Raw genomic sequence first — 6984 nt, 5'->3', positions numbered from 1 at the left:
GCTTCCTCACCAAATTTACCATTTTTTCCGCCTTCCTGGTACTGAGGATTGAATGCAAAGACTTGCACTGAGCTGCTTCCTCCACCTTTTTTTTTATTTTTGAGGTAGGATCTAAATCACTAGTTATCCAGGCATGGTGGCACATACCTGTAATCCTAGCACTTGGGAGGCTGAGGCAGGAGAATCGCCGTGAGTTTGAGGCCAGCCTGTGCTACAAAGCGAGCTCAAGGCTTGCCTGAACTACATAGTGAAAACCTGTCTCAAAAAGACAAACAAACAAATCACTAAGTTTCCCAGACTGGCCTTGAGCTTGCAGTCTTCCTGCCTCAGTCTCCCAGAGTACTAGGATTACAGCCATGCACCACCACCCCCAATTCATTTTTTTTTACTTCATAAAATGTAGATAACTCATATTGAGTCCAACCATTTTAATAGCTTTGACTCGTTTCCTTGGTCTTCAGTGAGCTTTCTAGGGCATGTTCTGTTCACGTCAGCCTTCGTCCCTGCAATGGCTGCAGCTATGCCGTTGGAAGCAGCCAAGGTGGCGTCTTCTGCTGAGGAAAAACAGAGGAGAGTCAGGCAGGGTCTAGGCTGCTGATCCCAGAAATGGACCTAAGGACTCAACAGTCCTGTGAACGAGGGGAGGAGATAATATCTAAGAAAAGCAGACTCGGGGGATACTTTCCACAAATCACGTGATTAGTGAACTTACAGCAGCTGTCAGCACCCAGGTCTTTTAAGGTGTCACTCTTTCCTTTGGCACTTTTCAACTAGAAGACAACTGGAGGCTCTTCCAGACTCTAAGACAGACATTGTGTCACCGATTTCCCTTGGAATGTCCCAGATGACTGCACTCAAGTTAATATATATGAAGGTGGGCCTGCGAGAGTAGGTCAGTGGTAGAGACCCTGGGTTCCATCCTCAGCACACACAGAAAAATTAATACTAGGCATGGGGGCTGGGGGTATAAAGAGTATAGTGACCAGTTTTCCTGATTCCAAGTCCTTCGCTCTTTGTAGCATGGTAGAAGTTCCTCATATGTCTGGTGAACATCTGGAAACAATGGAGATTAAAAGGACCAGTCTGCCGGGCATGGTGGCGCACACCTGTAATCCCTGCACTTGGGAGGCTGAGGCAGGAGGATCGCTGTGAGTTTGAGACCAGCCTGGGCTACAAAGTGAGCTCAAGGCCAGCCTGAACTACATAGCGAGACCCTGTCTCAAAAAGACAAAAAATAAAAATAAAAATAAAAAGACTAGTCTACAGTGCTCCCCAAAGAGAGAGAGAGGGAGGGAAAGCTAGAAAAGAGGAAGGTGCGGCCAGAGACACCCATGGTACGTGGTTCCCGGTACCATGGAGAAGGGTGAGTCAGGAGGGCAAATTCAAGGCCAACCTGGGAAACACAGGGCCACCTTATCTCAAAGGTAAATAAAAAGGGCTGGGGATGCAGTTCAGTGGAGCATTCGAGGCCCTGTCTTGAAACCCCAGTGGGAGTGGGGGCTTGGTGGGAAAATTGGGCTATTCCCCGCTCTGACCACCAGGTGGCTCCATTTTCACAAACGCCACGTTTCAGTTGCTCTCTAGAGTAAAAGTAAACTTACCTCTGTGTACAATATCTTAATGAAACTCAGGAAATTTTTACCTTCAAATTGCAAAGATTTTTTTTAATGAAGTCTTGTTTTTACATTTACAGTCACTTTTTTGAACACTATGAAAAATGAGCATCAAGCTTGGCGTTTTCCAGCTGTTCCCACTAGTCCTGGGTCCTGAGCAACAGGCCTTAAGATTTAAAAACTACAGCGTGATGGCGCGTGTACGTCAGCGGTAGAGGGCTTGCTTAGCACGCCCCAGGCCCTGGATTCAATCCCCAGTATTGCAAACAGGAAACAGGTTTACTTCTATTTTGGGATATTGAACTTCTGGCTAAAAGATACCTTTTAGTAATTTGGCGTTCTTAAAAATTCCTTCAGGTTTTTTTTCTTTATTTTTCAGTATGTGGATTGAACCCCAGAGGCTTGGCACCAGACTACATCCCCAGAGTCCTTGACTCTTCTTTTTGATTTATCAATCTTTTTTTTTTTCTTTTTTTGGTACCAGGAATCGAACTCAGGACCTTGCACTTGCCAGGCAGGCGCTATGCCGCTGAGCTGTATTCCCAGCCCCTTGGACCCTTCGTTTTGAGATAAGGTCTTGCTAAGTCACTAAATTGCCCAGCTTTGGCACAAACCTGAGATCCTCTTGCCTCAGTGCTAGGATCATAGGCATGTGCCACCACACCTGGTTCTTTGGGTTCCTTTAACACTAAGACATATTTCAATAATTTCAATCCAGCACAGTCAAAAATCGGCCATAAGCAGTTCTCATGGACAGCTGGTAAGGAGGAAATTGAAGGCATACTCTCCCATCTCCCTTTCTCCTTTTATCTCTTTTCCTCTTTCTCTACCACCTTTCCTCCTCATACTTTTATCTCATCCCTGTTTTCTTATCATGTGATATCTTTTAAAGCTTATTTCAACTTCTAACTGTGAAATTTTCAAATTTAGAGAAAACAAATTACAGTGATGACGAACACTTGGCTTCTACAGTTACTGTGTTACTATGCTTGCTTAGTGTGGTATGTGCTTACCTGTCTCTCTCGTTTGTTTTGTTTTGTTTTTGTTTTTTCTCTGGTACCGGGAACCGAACTCACGACTTTGCGCTTGCCAGGCAGGCGCTTTGCCGCTGAGCTAAATCCCCAGCCCCTTACCTGTCTCTCTCGGCCAATGCATTGTATTCTTGTGATCCTTTTCAGTGTAATTGTGGCATTATAAGAAATATAGTATTTACAGCCAGGCCTGGTGGCACAGACCTGCAAGCCCAGCACTTGAGGCTGAGGCAGAAGGATCACTGTGAGTTCAAGGCTAACCTGGGATACAAAGTGAGTTCAAGGCCTGCTTGAACTGCATAGCAAAACTCTTTTCCAGACCAAAAAAAAAATATATGTAATATTTAGCTTTTGCTGAGATTCTTAGCACATAACTCCTAAAACCCTTGCACTTCCTGAGTGATAGAGTTCATTTGTTATGAAGAAGTTCATTTTCTAATCACACCTGAATTTATGCTAATGAATAAAGGACCCTTACTGGAGGGTCCTTAGGATGAGGCTGGTCATCAGAAAGACCTAATACTGTATTAGAGAACTGGAACTTGTATCAAAACCTACAACCTCCAATAAAGGGGCAGTGGGGAGGTTAAGCCCCTTTCCCTTACTGTGGATTGAACATGGCCTTTGCAGTAAGGTATATCACCAGTTCATTTTATTTATTTTGAGATAGGATCTTCCTAAATCACTAAATTGCCTATGCTGGGCTCCGACTTGCAATCCTCCTGACTCAGCCTCCCAAAGTTCTGGGATTATAGGCAGGCACCACCATTCTTTAACAGTGAGATTTCAGTGGATTTGGTGGTTGATGAAAGTATTAATTTTTCTGTTGCTGGACAGAATACCCAACACCCATAATCTAGAGGAGAAGAGGTTTAATTAGACTCACGGTTTCATGAGATTCAGTCCATGGTTAGCTGGTTGCAAAGCAGGAACATCATGGTTGAAGGGTGTAGTACAGCCAAGCTGCTCAGTTCAGGCCATCTGGGAAGCAGAGCTGGGAGATAGTGCCACAGAGGAAAGGGGCCAGGGGCCAGGGGCCAGGGACCAGATACAGTCTTCAAGGTCATGCCTCCGCGACTCACCCAGAAGTGTGCTTTTACTAATCCCGTGGCCAACCAATCAGGTTGGCAGTGAACAGCATCACTGAGGTGCTGGGAGATTGGCACTGCTGGAGAGTTCATGAAATCCCTCACCCACAGGTAGCCCCATGCGTCGCTTCTGCCCAGCCATTTTGAGTTGTAGCCTCTGTAATAAATAAGTAAAAGTATGTAAGGTGCTTTCCTGAATTCTGTAATAACTGTTCTAGCAAAACACTATACCCAAAGAAGGGGTTTTGAGAGTCCCCTATTTATCTTTTTTTTTCCCGGTACCAGGAATTGAACTCACGACCCCGCGCTTGCCAGGCAGGCGCTGTGCCGCTGAGCTAAATCCCCAGCCCCGAGAGTCCCCTGTTTATAGTCAACCATCCCATCAAAAATACAGCTGGGGACAGTCTGTATGGGACTGAGTACTTAATCTTTGGCCTGTGCTTACTCATAATTACTGGCAGGATTAAGTCATGGACACTCGTGGCTGTCCTGTGAGTTGGACAATTGGTACAGAAACAAAGCACACATTTGGTGGCAGAAGTGTTGTGAGTCAAAGCACAGTTTTCTGATTTAGACTGCAGACATCAGATAATTTCGTGTGATAGGATTTTAAGTTTATCTGCAAACATACATCTTTTTGGTGCGCAGCATCTTTTCTGTGAAAATACCATCCTTGCAGAGAACTTAGTTGGCCTTGCTTTGACTTGACGGAACTTAAAATGGTAATTTCTGGCCGTGGTCCTGCCAAGAATCGTAGCGTGTTAGACTTCTTTCCTTGGGATCCATCCAAGATTGTTAAAGATTGGCTGGTCACTCTGGTGAACAAGGCAGTTTCACCATCTTCGGCTGGACAAAATCCGTGATACCATCCCGGTCTCCACTCTCCTGCCCTGGCCTCTCCCACCTGCTGCCAACTTCCTAGGAGAAACTCTTGTTCCTTCCCACGTGAATTAGGGAACAATGTCAGCTTCCAAGGTAGAGTGTGTTGCCATGGGAACCCTGAAGTTATTTGGAGTTGCAGAATGCTAGCGAGTAATCAGTGACACAACCTGAAACGCTCCATAATTGTCCCTCAAGAATAATAGGGTAAAACGTTTTATTCTTGGATGAGGGAACTTCGTGCTTTTGTCTTCGGGGTGCATCTGGGAGACTGAGATGAGCTGCTGAGAAAGCCGGGGGTGGCGAAGATGGCTTCTGAGGACTAAGTACTGGTTCTCTTGCTGCTTGGTGCTGCCACTAGCTGTTCCTTCAACAGTTCATTCTTGCTGAGCTGTTTTTCTCTTCTGGAAAACAGGTGTCAGTCTAGAGCTGAAATGAGCGACATAATCTGAAGTTGTGTGGTTCTCTCTGGTCTCAAACTCCTGAGCTCAAGAAATCCTCCTGCCTCAGCCTCCTGAGCAGCAGGACTATAGGCGTGCACCAAAGCCTGGTGATAAAGCATTTATTTTTTATTTTTTTGTCTTTTTGAGACAGGGTCTCGCTATGCAGTTCAGGCTGACCTTGAGCTCACTTTGTAGCCCAGGCTGGCTTCGAACTTGCAACGATCCTCCTGCCTCAGCTTCCCGAGTGCTGGGATGACAGGCATGTGCCACCATGCCTGGCTCCTGATAATGCATTTCAAAAAAGATTTTTTTGTCCCACTATAGTTAAAACAAAAATGTGTATGTACTTGCAGAAAGGAAAAGGTAAGAAGAATCAGGTCTGTAGGATGTTAAACTTTGCTACAAGGACTTTTTAAAAGAAATAGGAAACCAGTGGAAGATTTTGAGCAAGAGTATTATCTCCCACTCCACTGTAATCACAGTGGCTGTCTTACTGCCACTTGAAACTCTAGGCCACTTCTACCTCAGGGCCTTTGCACTTGCCAAGATAGCTCTATAAACAGATATCTGCAAAGCTCACTCCCTTCATGTCTATACATACTCAGATGTCTTCCCCACAGTGAGATTTTGCCTGCCTACCCTTCTTAAGTTTGCATCCTGCGGGGCTGGGGATTTAGCTCAGCAGCACAGTGCCTGCCTGGCAAGTGCAAGGTCGTGAGTTTGATTCCCGGTACCAGAAAATAACCAAAAAAATAAAATTTTTTTTTAAAAAAGGTTGCATTCTGGCCTGGCTTCCTTCTCCTTACACTTTTTTTTTTGTAAGACAGGGTCTCACTATGTATTACAGAGAGCCTTGAACTCACTATGTAGCCAAGACTGGCCTCAAAACTTGTGGTGCTCCTCCTGTCTCAGCCTCCTGAGTGCTGCGACATAGCCTGTGTCACGAAGGCCAGCCTTCCCCATATACTTTTGATGCCCCTTATTCTGCTCCACTCTTTCTACAGCACTTCTCATCTTACTGCTACTTGAAACTCTAGGCCACTTCTACCTCAGGGTCTTTGCACTTGCCAAGATAGCTCTATAAACAGATATCTGCAAAGGTCAGTACAGTACTGACAGTACTTTACCTACAGTATGTCACTGACTTATTCATCATGTCTATTGTTCATTGTCTGTCTCCCCCTCCTAAAATATAAGCTTTTTAAAGGTTTGTTCTCTTGGGTTCACCTAACACCCAAAATGTGTCTGGCACATCAAAGGCTCCCTCATGCTTGCCAACAGAGTAACTTAGAAGAACACACTTTGAGTATATGGGAAATTAGTTAAATTGTTAAATTAATTTTTCTCACTCATAAATAGTGCATAAGTGCTTATCGAAGATGTAGAACCTTACAGAAATTTGTTTCAGAAAGGTTCTGTATGTTTAAGTGTGTTTAATAAGAAAGTAGGGATTTCTTGTATTTAGGAATATTTTTAGTTCTGTAGGATGATATAAAAGGTTTTAGTTTGGTTGATCATTGTAATTTATTTTCATATAATTTCACAAAAGTCTTAGTAGAAGAAACTCTTGTACCCTTTATCCACTTATTTACATTTTACTCCATTTGCTCTCTGTGTGCTTTTGTTTCTGGAACTTTTGAGACTGTAAATTGGGATAGTGGCCCTTATACCCATAATATTTCAAGTATGTCTCTTTGGGCTGGGGATGTAGCTCAGCGGAACTACACCTGCCTGACAAGAGCGAGGTCGCGAGTTCGAGTCCCGGTACCAAAAAAAAAGTATGTCTCTTTAAGAACAGTGAAATTCATTACCACAGTATGGGTATTGAAATCAGGAAGTTAAACTTTGATACAGCTCATCCAGAGCCTATTTTCAGATTGTGTCCACCGTCCCAGGAATGTCACTTACAGCACGGTTTTTCCAGCCTCGG

General features: G+C 44.3%; 1 long non-coding RNA gene across 1 annotated transcript; it reads right to left on the bottom strand.

Annotated features, from left to right (window-relative positions):
* Window positions 1-383: 383 nt before the first annotated feature.
* LOC102012723 lies at window positions 384-4674 on the bottom strand. The gene is made up of 5 exons (XR_262644.1): window positions 4364-4674; window positions 3727-3889; window positions 3531-3625; window positions 713-1053; window positions 384-551 (listed from the first exon to the last, which is right to left on the bottom strand). It is a non-coding gene; the product is annotated as an uncharacterized LOC102012723 (long non-coding RNA).
* Between the last annotated feature and the right edge of the window lie 2310 nt (window positions 4675-6984).

Source organism: Chinchilla lanigera, unplaced genomic scaffold (assembly GCF_000276665.1).
Source record: "Chinchilla lanigera isolate Chin_1 unplaced genomic scaffold, ChiLan1.0 scaffold00051, whole genome shotgun sequence".
In the NCBI taxonomy this organism is placed as follows: domain Eukaryota; kingdom Metazoa; phylum Chordata; class Mammalia; order Rodentia; family Chinchillidae; genus Chinchilla; species Chinchilla lanigera.
The sequence above is the reverse complement of the archived record's forward strand: the minus strand, read 5'-3'. Positions and strand labels throughout refer to the sequence as shown.